This window comes from Manduca sexta, chromosome 18 (genome assembly GCF_014839805.1).
Source record: "Manduca sexta isolate Smith_Timp_Sample1 chromosome 18, JHU_Msex_v1.0, whole genome shotgun sequence".
In the NCBI taxonomy this organism is placed as follows: domain Eukaryota; kingdom Metazoa; phylum Arthropoda; class Insecta; order Lepidoptera; family Sphingidae; genus Manduca; species Manduca sexta.
This window is the reverse complement of record NC_051132.1, coordinates 8,987,735-8,999,404: the sequence shown is the minus strand read 5'-3', so window position 1 is coordinate 8,999,404 and position 11,670 is coordinate 8,987,735.

Sequence of the window (11,670 nt, the reverse complement as noted above, 5' to 3'; positions counted from 1 at the left end):
TATAGGCTACTTTTTATCCCGGGAAATATAAAGCGGGACTTTTATTCCAGACTAACTTTTTAACGTTGCCTTCCCTTCGGATCTCTGACCAAAGTTTCTCCGAAGGAAGGGCGTTGATCGCTGTAACACAGTTTCAACTACAGCAGCTATTATCGTTCTCTTTTGTTTCTGTAGTTTTCAATATTGTTCACAATAAAGATTTTATTTTTGTTTATTAAAGTGGACAGAGCCGCGGTTAAAAGCTATTGAAAATCTGAAGGTATTCATATAACTAGTATGTAACAGTTACTTGATAATGATCATACCCTAGTAAATATGATTTTGTAATTATTATGATTTATGTTTACGCGAATGTTACACATTGAAATAAAACTATTTTTATATCTTCGGAAAGTCGGGATAAAATTATTATATAAAAACTGCTTAAAATCCGTAAAACAGTTTTATTCAATAATAAATATTGCTGCTTATATCCTTTAACCACTGCTTTTAAAGACAATGAAAATAAAATATAAAATCAACTCAGTTTTCTATCAATAAAAATACTTTTAGAATACGTGATTCCAGATTGCGAGAACTAAGTTAACAAACATGTTACCTTTAATAGATCACGAGGAATATAATTTTTCTCGTTCTTTTTTCTTTTTATTGCTTTGAATGACAAAACGAGTTTGCCGTTCGCCTGATGGTAACCGATACGACCGCCCATAAACAGTAGAAACAGAATCTAACAACACCTTGAATTACAAAGTATTGTTTGGTATTCCACTGCGCTCGCCATCCTAAGATATGAGATGATGTCTTATTATGTCCAGTAGTTACACTGGCTATAATGTCCTTAAAACCGGAACACAACAGTGACTACACACTGCTGCTTGATGGCAGAAATAGACATTGCGGTGGTACCTACCCAGGCGGATCCTCACATGTGAGAGACCTACCACCAGTAAGCGTTTACCCCTAGGTACATCTAACTCGCACTGGCAGAGTTCTGGCGTGTTCATTTTGAGGTCCCGGAGCTTCACCAAAGTACAGATGGGAACCAACATGGGGTATTTAGCCGGTAAAAATCCAGCATACTGCTTACCACTAATAGGTGGGCATCCAAGAGGATTTCCCCATGAAAAAAAAGGGACATCTAACTCCGCATCTGCACTCAACTATACGTGCAAAAACACTACAATGGAAGCACGTGAATACGTCGCGCCGTGATAGTTCCGCGAGTTCTGTTTAATTTCACACATTTTATGCAAACGGCGGATAACGACCATGCCTTTGTTTTGAACGCCAAGTTTGTCTAGAATGTATGGTTGGATTTGTTTTGCCGCTCTGGTTTCGGCTTAATACAGCACTTTGGTAAGTGTGGCTTTGAATTAATACTTAACAGATTATGGTCGAAGCTTTATTTTATGTGAAGTATCGCTTGCTTTAACGATGAAGGAAAACGACGCGAGGAAACCTGTATACCTGAGAAGTTCTCTATAGGAATTTTTAGGGTGTGTCAAGTCTACCAATCCGCACTAAGCCAGCGCGGTAGATTAAGGCCTAATTTGCCTTAGTTATAGAGGCCAGTGCCCAGCAGAGGGGCTAATAAAAAATAACTCAAATGCAATGGCTTAGAGCTGCCTTACATCCGAGCGCTCCAGCGCCCTATTTAAATAACTGTACGTGGTATAAATCAGAGTAGATTCAATATTCACTTCATTTGCATGTTCCAAGGTTTGGAAAATACCCTGAATTCCACACGGCCGTTTGCTTAACCTTTAAAAACTTAATTGACCGTGAGTAAAAATGATTGTCGATTGTGAGCTTTGTTACTTGAATAGCATAAGATGGATAATTATTCGCTATGTTTAATTAATGTTCTAGGTAAATTGTAGTGTCTATGGTAGACCTACCATGACTTGAAAGAATACATAAAACAATAATTTCGTTGTCACACCAGCTGGTTATATTTATATTGAGGTTAGAACGAAATTCCAATGGATTCCGCCATGCATAGAGTATTCATATTATTATAATTAATTCTTAATTTATACAGTACCTGCAGTTAGTCCAAATAGAAGGTACGTTATGAAAATTATTACAGCGCGGGTGCAAATATATGCGCGCATACCCTAATGTGTATGAAATATTTTTGTTTTGACTGCATTCCATTAACAAAAACCGTTAAATTGTGTTTGTTCTATTATATTTATAGTAAAATATTTTTTTAACTACGTTCCATTTTTGAAAAATTAAATTCACCAGTAGCAAAAGAAACATTTATATTGATGAAAAAAAAATTAAACAATCCAATAAAACGGAATTTAATCAACGGTACGCAGAATCAGTGTCATCGCGTCGTTTGGAACAAAAATGGAATACTGTAAAGGCTATACATTCGGACACGAGACTGAACGCTCCTCCATTCAGACGATTTACATTTTACAATGGGTTCGGTTTTATAAAGCTTTAAATGTATTGATACAGGATGAATGAGTGGATATAGTTCCATTGTTTTTCATAGATCTCATTTTTATATATTTTTTTGTGCGTTGTAATCAATATTGTGATTGCTCCTTAGTAAAGAGATGCAGGCAAATATTGGTGTTACACCTCCGATGGCTCTGACGCAAGGGAGGAATAAATAAAACGGAAGGAAAATTTATAAATAATAATGAAAAAGCGGCGATAGCCTAGTTGGGTGTGGAACGGACTGCCAAGACGAATGTCCGTAGGTTCAAATCCCAAGGGCACACACCTCTGACTTTTCTAAAATCATGTATGTATTTTTTGTGAATTTATCGTTCCCTTTAACGGTGAAGGAAAACATCGTGAAGAAACCTGCACATCTGAGAAGTTCTCTATAAGAATTTCGAAGGTGTGTGAAGTCTACCAATCCGCACTAGCCCAGCTTGGTGGACTCAGGCCTAATCCTTCTCAGTAGTAGAGGAGGCCCGTGCTCAGCAGTGGGCAAGTATATAATACAGGGCTGATATTATTATAATGAAAAAGAGTTTAAGGTGATAAGGTTCAATTTATGTTTAGCAATTGCAAAATGATGTAACAGATTTTAATTAAGACTTGTTACCAAACTACATCACTAAGGGGCTTTGGATTAAAATTTTGTGCACATAAAAATTGTTTTAAAAAATTCAGTCTAAATTCAGCTGTGAAATGGAAATAATATTTATAGAACAGATTTATTAGAAAAGTTTAAAACTGTTCTCGGTTTATTTTAATCTTCGTTTCATTAAATTACAAGCGATCAAAAATCGACACATCGAAACACAGATGAATAAGTTAAAAAAAAAAATAGAATAAGACAAAAGCTTTCGTAAATAAAATTATAAAGAACATTCCGAACATTGAAAGTAAAATACATTTAACTTAGATAACAAAGAAAATAACAAATTATCCAGCGAAGTTAATTCTTCGCGTACCGTAATTGCACTTCGATAGGAATCAAGCGGCCTTGGAGTCTATATTTCATTGTATCGAGACAATTTGTCTTATCTTTTGACACGGAGGTGCGCGGAAGTTCAAAAAACAACGCCATGATGAAACAATTAACTGTATTAGCATACCTGTTTTCCCTTTACTCAAATAGATTTAATAATACAGAATACTTCTACGACTTTTCAACTGCCTTACTTTCAATACTTTCAAGGCTTTAGTTTCTTGTTCGGGAAATCTTAAACGTAATAAGACTTTTGATTACCTCAGTGGTTTAGTTAGAATGTCTACACAGTACGAGTACGACTAACTGTTACTGGGTTTATCCATATTAAAAAATATTCAGTCACAGCTCGGAGTCAGGAATTTGGCGATGTGATACCTCCAGGCCTCGGAAAGTACTTAAAAGTCGTTGGTCCTGCGCCCTTCTCCGATCATGTTGGATTGCCGTCTCACTGGACTATGAGAGTGAAGGAACAGAGAGTGCACCTGTGTATTTCGCTCACACTTATGCACGATAACATCTTCGTACCTGGCTGATCTTCGTTAAGATTGGCTGCTGTGGCCATGATTCGGCTACGAGTGATTCAATAACACCTAATAGAATATTCAAAATTCTCAATATTTATCCAAATGTTTATTTGTTCTTTGTTGACGAATCTCTTCTTAAAGTATTTTACACAAAGTTTGATTAAAAAACAAACAAAGAATACTGCTAATGATATTTAAATGAAACGCTATTAGTCACTATATACTGGTTCCCCAAAATGGTAGAAGTTACTTTACAATTTAAAAGTTGATATCTGAGAGGGACTCATTCACTACTCTAATAAAACTACATCTTTAAACATTTTCTATGTTTGCTATACGGGAGTAATATTTGCAATGCAAAGGAAAATTTCTTCGTACCGAGCCAGTGAAAGAAAGGTAATCAAGACTTTAAGAAGTTGTTCATAATTCCAAGAATTCTATAGTTTATGTTCGAAGTGTTTTTACTACTAAATGATAAGACGAGAAAAGTATAAGTACGCGACATATTCGCTCATAAAGTATAAACAAAAGTAACACCATCCAGAACTTTGAATTATAAACCACTGCGTTTCACTGCACAGCGCTTGACACTTTATAACATACATGCTCACACCTTTCATTTCTGAACTATTAGGGTAGACAGACGTGCAACTAGTGCACCCACATTTTGTGTGTTCATTCGGTCACATGATATAATAAAGAAAAGAACTTCCTATGAGGTGTATACATTCGATGGTGGTAGGATATATTTTACATCCACCCGGATAGCGACCGCCGTATACAAGGGGTTAAAACCCGCCATAATGGCCCAAGCCAGTGCGTTGCGTTCTGGGATCGGCCTGTGTATACCCGGTTCTAACGGGCCGGCAAAATTGTGTCGACTGCCGAGGGGTAATCATCTCTCGTCAGTCGACATTCTATTAGACCCCACTCAACTTACAATCAGGTGCAGTAGGGTCACTGTCGTGTCCGTATACAAAAAATAAAATATTTGAAAGAATTATGAACTTACATGAAGCGGCGATAGCCTAGTTGGTTATGGAACGGACTGCCGAGACGAATGTCCGCAGGTTCAAATCCCAAAGGCACACCTCTGACTTTTCTAAAAAAATTATGTGTGTATACTTTGTGAATTATCGCTTGCTTTAAAGGTGAAGGAAAACATCGTGAGGAAACCTGCATACCTGAGAAATTCTCTATTAGGAGTTTTCGAGGGTGTCTGAAGTCTACTAACCCGCACTAGGCCGGTGTGGTGGACTAAGGCCTATTCCCTCTCAGTAGTAGAGGAGGCCCGTGCCCAACAGTGGGACAGTATATAATACAGGGCTGGTATTATTATTGTGTTGTATCTTTCCTGCGGGAATTCACGGCATAAAGGTCGGTTCTTTTGGAAGGCTTCCGTGGGGATATGGACATTATTATTATTATTAACTTACATAACCTGATATTACCTAAATAAAATACTGATGGAATCCCAACGCCACGCCACGTAGTAAATCGTAATTAATATGCCATTGTCTGACGGCGCTGTTTAGAGTTCAAGGGCACGAGAGCTATTTTCTATGGTGTTATCTTACAGTAAATGAACGAATAAAATATTTATATCAACGACACTGTGTCAAGTTAGTAAGTTACCTGATTAGCTCATTACCGCCAAGCAACGATACACAAGGTTACTCTGTGTTTCAATTTAAAGGAATTTGCTATATCTTTTAATTGATTAGCCGTAGCGTTTACCTTCAGCGAGCTACTTTCTCGTAGGCAATGACAAAAAAGCATTCTAGAACCTTTTAAAATTTATTTTCTGTTAATAGATTAGGTATGTATATTCGACTCTATTGAATAGATAAAATGAAAGCTTTTTCAGGCGAGTGCTTGAGTCTTGAGTGGCGACGGCCGCCAGCACTTGTCGGCGCCAGCATTGCGATAGTCGATACAATTTATTATAGGGCGTCTAATAAACTTTAATGGCATGCTAATTAGACTTCGATTTTTAAAATTCTCTTCTTTTTAGATAACTTACTATAGTTAGTTTATAGCGTACATTTATTAAAGATTTTACAATATGTAAATCGAAGGACCTGTTTAAGGTTTTCAGTGTTTGTTTCTTACCCCAAATATGTATAAAATATATTTTACCTTATTTTTTAAGGTAGTTTTAACAGTTTGGTATTTTTGTCTTTTCAGGTTTGAAGTATGAAGGGAAAACAGAACGTAGTTATAGGTCATACTTATACGTAATGATCGATAAGATAGGGCAAAAATGTAGCTAGTATACGTAAGCTAATTACTTGTTTGATATACCTATAGCTTACGCTGGGACTGCTCCACCATAGATTCAACACAAGTAAGTACATAGTATTTTATGTTATTGTATGTACTTGTGTTCAATAATCAAGGATCTGCAAAGGAAGGAAGGATTTACAAAGGACTGCTTACCTATATAAAAAATCTGTTTTGCTCTGCCCTGGACCAAAATTTGAGATTTGTCGAAGTTGAAAGCTACCGACGCCCATGATTAGGATTCTTCGATTTTTTTAAGATCTACTTTGTCATTTATTATTATTTTTTAGCATATAATTTTAATATGCAAGCATGAACTGCCTTCTGTTTAAATAAGTCCCTGGATTACATATACTTACTGTATATTGATTAATATTTTTAAAAAATAATTCTACGATTGCTGCAATTGTACATATCTACGTATTATATTAATATCTATAACTAAAGAATATATTTATTTCTCACTATGCACGTTAGTTAACTGAAAATCACAGTGGGTTGCTCCGTGGCTTAATAATGAGCTCGAGCCTTTTTTCTTCCATACTATATACGGCAACGTCTAGCTTGACATATGTAGGTATATTTTCGAAATTCATTTATACTTTTTTGTAAATTTTGTTGTACCTATTTTGTTTTGTTATTTTTGTGTACAATGTTCATGAAAATATTAGTTTCTTTCCATGTTTTAATTTAATTAGCAAACTATGCTTTTACTGTTTATTTCAATTAAAAATGTATTTTTATAGCGCAAGCGTACCTTTATTATTTATACGAGTTTATAATAAAGTGGTTGTTATTTCAAAACAACTGAGAAAATAACAACAAGTTTGGTAAAGAAAACGTTAAAAACAAAAACAAAGAACCTTTACGGCAGGTATCAAATTTAATTGTACTTAAAAACGAGCACCGAAAAATTAATGCCACAAATAAATTATTTGCATGAGAAAATTTAAAAGTGTTTCTAATGAGACGCTCATACAAAATGGCCTTAATGGCGTTATACTTTTAAACTATGGCAAATATTCCGCAAGCTTTATGTACATTGACGTTCTTAATTTAAATTAAATGACGTTAAGTTACGTTTCGTTTCAGTTCGATATTTAAATTATGCGTTGATAAAAATGTATTGCTGATTTTTCTAACGGGCACAACAAAATGAACCTGCATCCGATGGAAGTTCTGGGGACGAATATAAATCGCCTGATGATGATTACCCCTCGGCAGTCGACACAATTATTTGTTTAACGGGATATACAAAGGCTGACGGAACGCGACACATTTACGTGGGCCGCTATGGCGGGTTAAAACCTTGTGTATGGTAGTCGCTATCCGGGCGGTACAAAATATATCCACAGATGTGCTGGTGGTAGGATAAATCATACGGTTTTACACGTGCATTTTCGTTCCTTTTCGCCTGCATTTTTTTATTGCGATATGGTAAATCGACCAACGAGTTTCCAACTTTGTGCTGCCTTTATGAAGGAGTTCTATATAAAGTTGCACATCCTCAACTTCGCGTAGACACAATTATATTTTATTTTGTGTCCAACAAAGTTAAACGAATTCAAAGTGTTAAACGTTTTAATATTTTATGTTTCAAATATTTCGTGTCTTTTCACATGTTAACATCTAAGTAATATTTTTACCATCTTTTTAGCCCCAGACGAAAAACAGGGGTGTTATCAGTTCGAAGTGTGTATCTGCATGTCTGTACATTTGTAATAAACAGTGGACCGAGTACAGTTTATTTTGTTTGGAAGCTGACGTGATCAATAGTTGTTGCGATCTAATTACGTAAGATCTATTCAGGTGTTTGAAGATCATCAGCTAATATCACAGGTCCGATTGATTTCAAATTTGGTATACTTTTACTTTAGTTGAACTTCTACAATATGGCGAACTTAGCTGATGCTGCACCATCATGTAGAACGCGGGATATGCAACTCTGCAGCAACTTACAACAGATATATCGTGTTTGGCTCATAGAATTGGTCTCAATGAATAGATGTAAGTACAAGGCTTGATCGTAATTCAAATAAAAAAATCTTTAAAATATAAAATAAGCCTCGACACAAGACACTTATTTTTTATTGTAGAGTTTTTCGTGTCGTGATTTATTTAAATTCCTATTTTATTCCTTAGGCCTATAACATATATTCCCACTTAGTCAACTGAGTTATTATGACAGAATATTTTATAAGGCTGTAATTATAACTAGTAATTGTTTCGAATTATTTATAGAGTTAAGGCAAAACGGCTATGTACGTCGTACGTGGCAATAATAATGTGAATATGGAGTCTGGTAGACGCAGTTACGGATCTAGGGATTCGAGCTTTTTTCCTTAAACTTACGGTGAATTCAAATTTGGCAGACGAATACACAATCATCATTAACACAACTTTGACTACTGAGACGATCCAGTACTTTAAACACATATTTTCCGCGGGAGGCGAATGATCAAATTAAAATATAGGAGACAGGGAAGCATTCTTCAAATTTTAGACGTAATAAATACCAGCATCAAAACAAAATCTACACAGAAAAAGTCACAAACAATATAGGCCATGTATAAATATGAGTGAAAATATTCCTTATTTTTCCCATTCAACATCCGTCACAAACTATCTCTTTTAGCGAAAATATTATTATACCTATTCAATAACAACAGGAAACATTCTGTTGTGATGGTTTCAATTCCGATAAGTTGGCTGTTTACATCCCTTCCATAAATATCTTTTAATGAGAAATAACATTTAAAGCTGATTAAGGATCCAAATTAACAAGAGGTTTTCGATAAAAATAACAACTTAAAAAGACTTAAGTTTCTAATATATAGAATTTCAGGGCTCTGGCTTTACCGCTTTCAATATATGTAAATGTTAAACATAGAGAGCGCAAAACCAGAAGATAGTTAATAATAAAATGCTATTTCACGCCGGATATATTTTATTAGCATTCAGTTTATTCTCGCATTTATTAATTTTGTTGTATAATAATAAAACTAGGAAGCATAAAGATCACACGATATATTACAAGTGACTACGCAGATCGGCTACATTTCATTCTATTTATAACATATTAAAAAATATTCCCAGAGTTATGACGTATTGTTACAGGAAATTTATATTTCTCACACCCACGAAAAAATTTAGCAAAGCTATAAAAGCACTCGAGACACCGCCAGGCGCCGGCGCCGAGTTCGCTTTGATTCGCACAGGCCCCACTGCGTTACAAAACAGACATTCCTACTAATAAATTGTTTATGTCTTATCACAATTTCGTTGGTCATTCCGACACTAAACACGATACGTTTATGCCGGCCAATTTTTATTTTGTGGGTAATAAAAATTTGATTTATGGCAACATCGCCGGTTTACATCCCGTGATTTGATGTCAAACTGACAGCTCGTTTGACAGTTCCAAATTCAAATATTTAATAATGTCATCGTATGCGCGGATTTTGTTTGTGAGGCGTTAAAAGACAACTCGTTTGGAATTAAGTACATCAGAGAAAAATCAACACCTAAAGTTATTTTTATTTTAGTAGGTAGTATAATAATATAATATGCTCGATTTTGCCCACGGCTCCGCACGAGTGATAAAGTTTTTCAGGGCTAATGTTTTCTGTTATAAAATTCAGGCTAAATATTTTTCCGGTATAGAAAGTTGTCAATGTTCTTCTCAGGGTCTCAACAAGTAATAGATTTTCCCCGTTTTAGTATCATTTTTCATCACTGTTTAGCTCCTATGGGTCATAGCGTGATGATATATAGCCTATCGCTTTCCACGAACAAAGGGCTATCCAACATTAATAGAATTTTTTTTCAGTTCGAACCAGAACTTCCTGAGACAAGCGCGTTCAAAGGAACAAACAAACAAAGTCTTCAGCTTTATATAATAGTACAGATATATATCTCTTATTCAACTCATAAACAAACTCTCCCTCCGCGTCTGTCTGTCTTTTGAACGAGATAAACTCAAAAATTACCAAACAGATCTCGATGCATTTGGTATAGAGGTAGTTTAAGACCCTGTGAAGAACATAGGCTTTTGACTCGCAAAAAATAGTGGACTTTTATGACGGGCCATGAGCAAAAGTGTAAACTTTTAAAAGAATATATTTTGTAAATATTGGACTTTAAACTATGCCATTGACATATAACGCTATTTTACTAATTCGTGACAAATATATTTATGACAATAACTTCAGTTAAAATAAATAACTAAGTACATATGTACCTATCCAATATTCACACACATTACAAGTAATTAATCCTGACCTTGCAATAAGCTGCAAATTTGTTGTGGCACACCTGCATTTGTTAATGATATATTTCGGGTTTCACACAAAAAATTAATGAGTCAATAAAGGTTCGAAACCTCAGAACCCTAAGAACTCTCAATATTCTGTACTTGACTCCTACCTAACCAAGACTACTTTGTAACCGATTACACTAAAATATAAAATAACAATGTAAACAAACTTTATTACTATTAAACAAACACACAAAATATACACCAAAAATATTTATTTATACTCTTACATAATTTTATCTCAGCCGTATCGCACCGACCGTGACCTCCAGTATTCGTTTCCTCTGATTGCCGCACAAAATTAATACAAACGTCTTTAAATAAGTACATTACGACTTCCATTGATGATAAAATCGACAAACAAAATAATTTCAACAGAATTGATTTTACCGCCACAAATTATGAAGTACGTACATTATGAAGTTAATCGGTTTGAAATTTAAATGTATAACCTGTAGGGATTCCTGAGGGCTCATTATTAAATCACGGTACAAGATTAAAAGGAAATTGCAAAGAGAATGTGAACTGTTTATTGAGTCGTAAACGAATAAGTATGGAACGCTACTTTAATGAGAAATTTGTTAAGCGCGGTGGAGTGTAAAATGTATTTGTGTTGCCGAATTTATAAACATTATAGTACCCTGTGTTTTCCCACGAATTTGCTAAAAATTTAACTAAAACCAACTGGGAATACATAGAAACACTCGCAAATATAAAAAAAACGGCTATACTAGTTTGCGTTTACTGGTCATCTGGAGCGCACTGGCCAACCTAGAGTTGGTCAAAGATTGACCAAAACTAACGTGCTGTTGCCTATCTAAAGAAATAATAAATTAACAGCTACCTTCGACTTAGTTCAAGTAGCCACGTTGTAAAAAGAGCCAGAATCAATACTCTTTCGTCTCAGTTACTTTCGGAAAAATACACCTCGCTTGAAAAGTGATACTAAATAAGTTTCATGCAAAACCTTGAAAACAGTTTATCAAACAAAATGGTAACTGAACTACAAATATTTAGACGCCACTCTTTCGCCTAGATCATTAAAGTTAACAAAATATTGCTTCAATATAAACTAAACTTATTATACACGTGCCACGAAAATT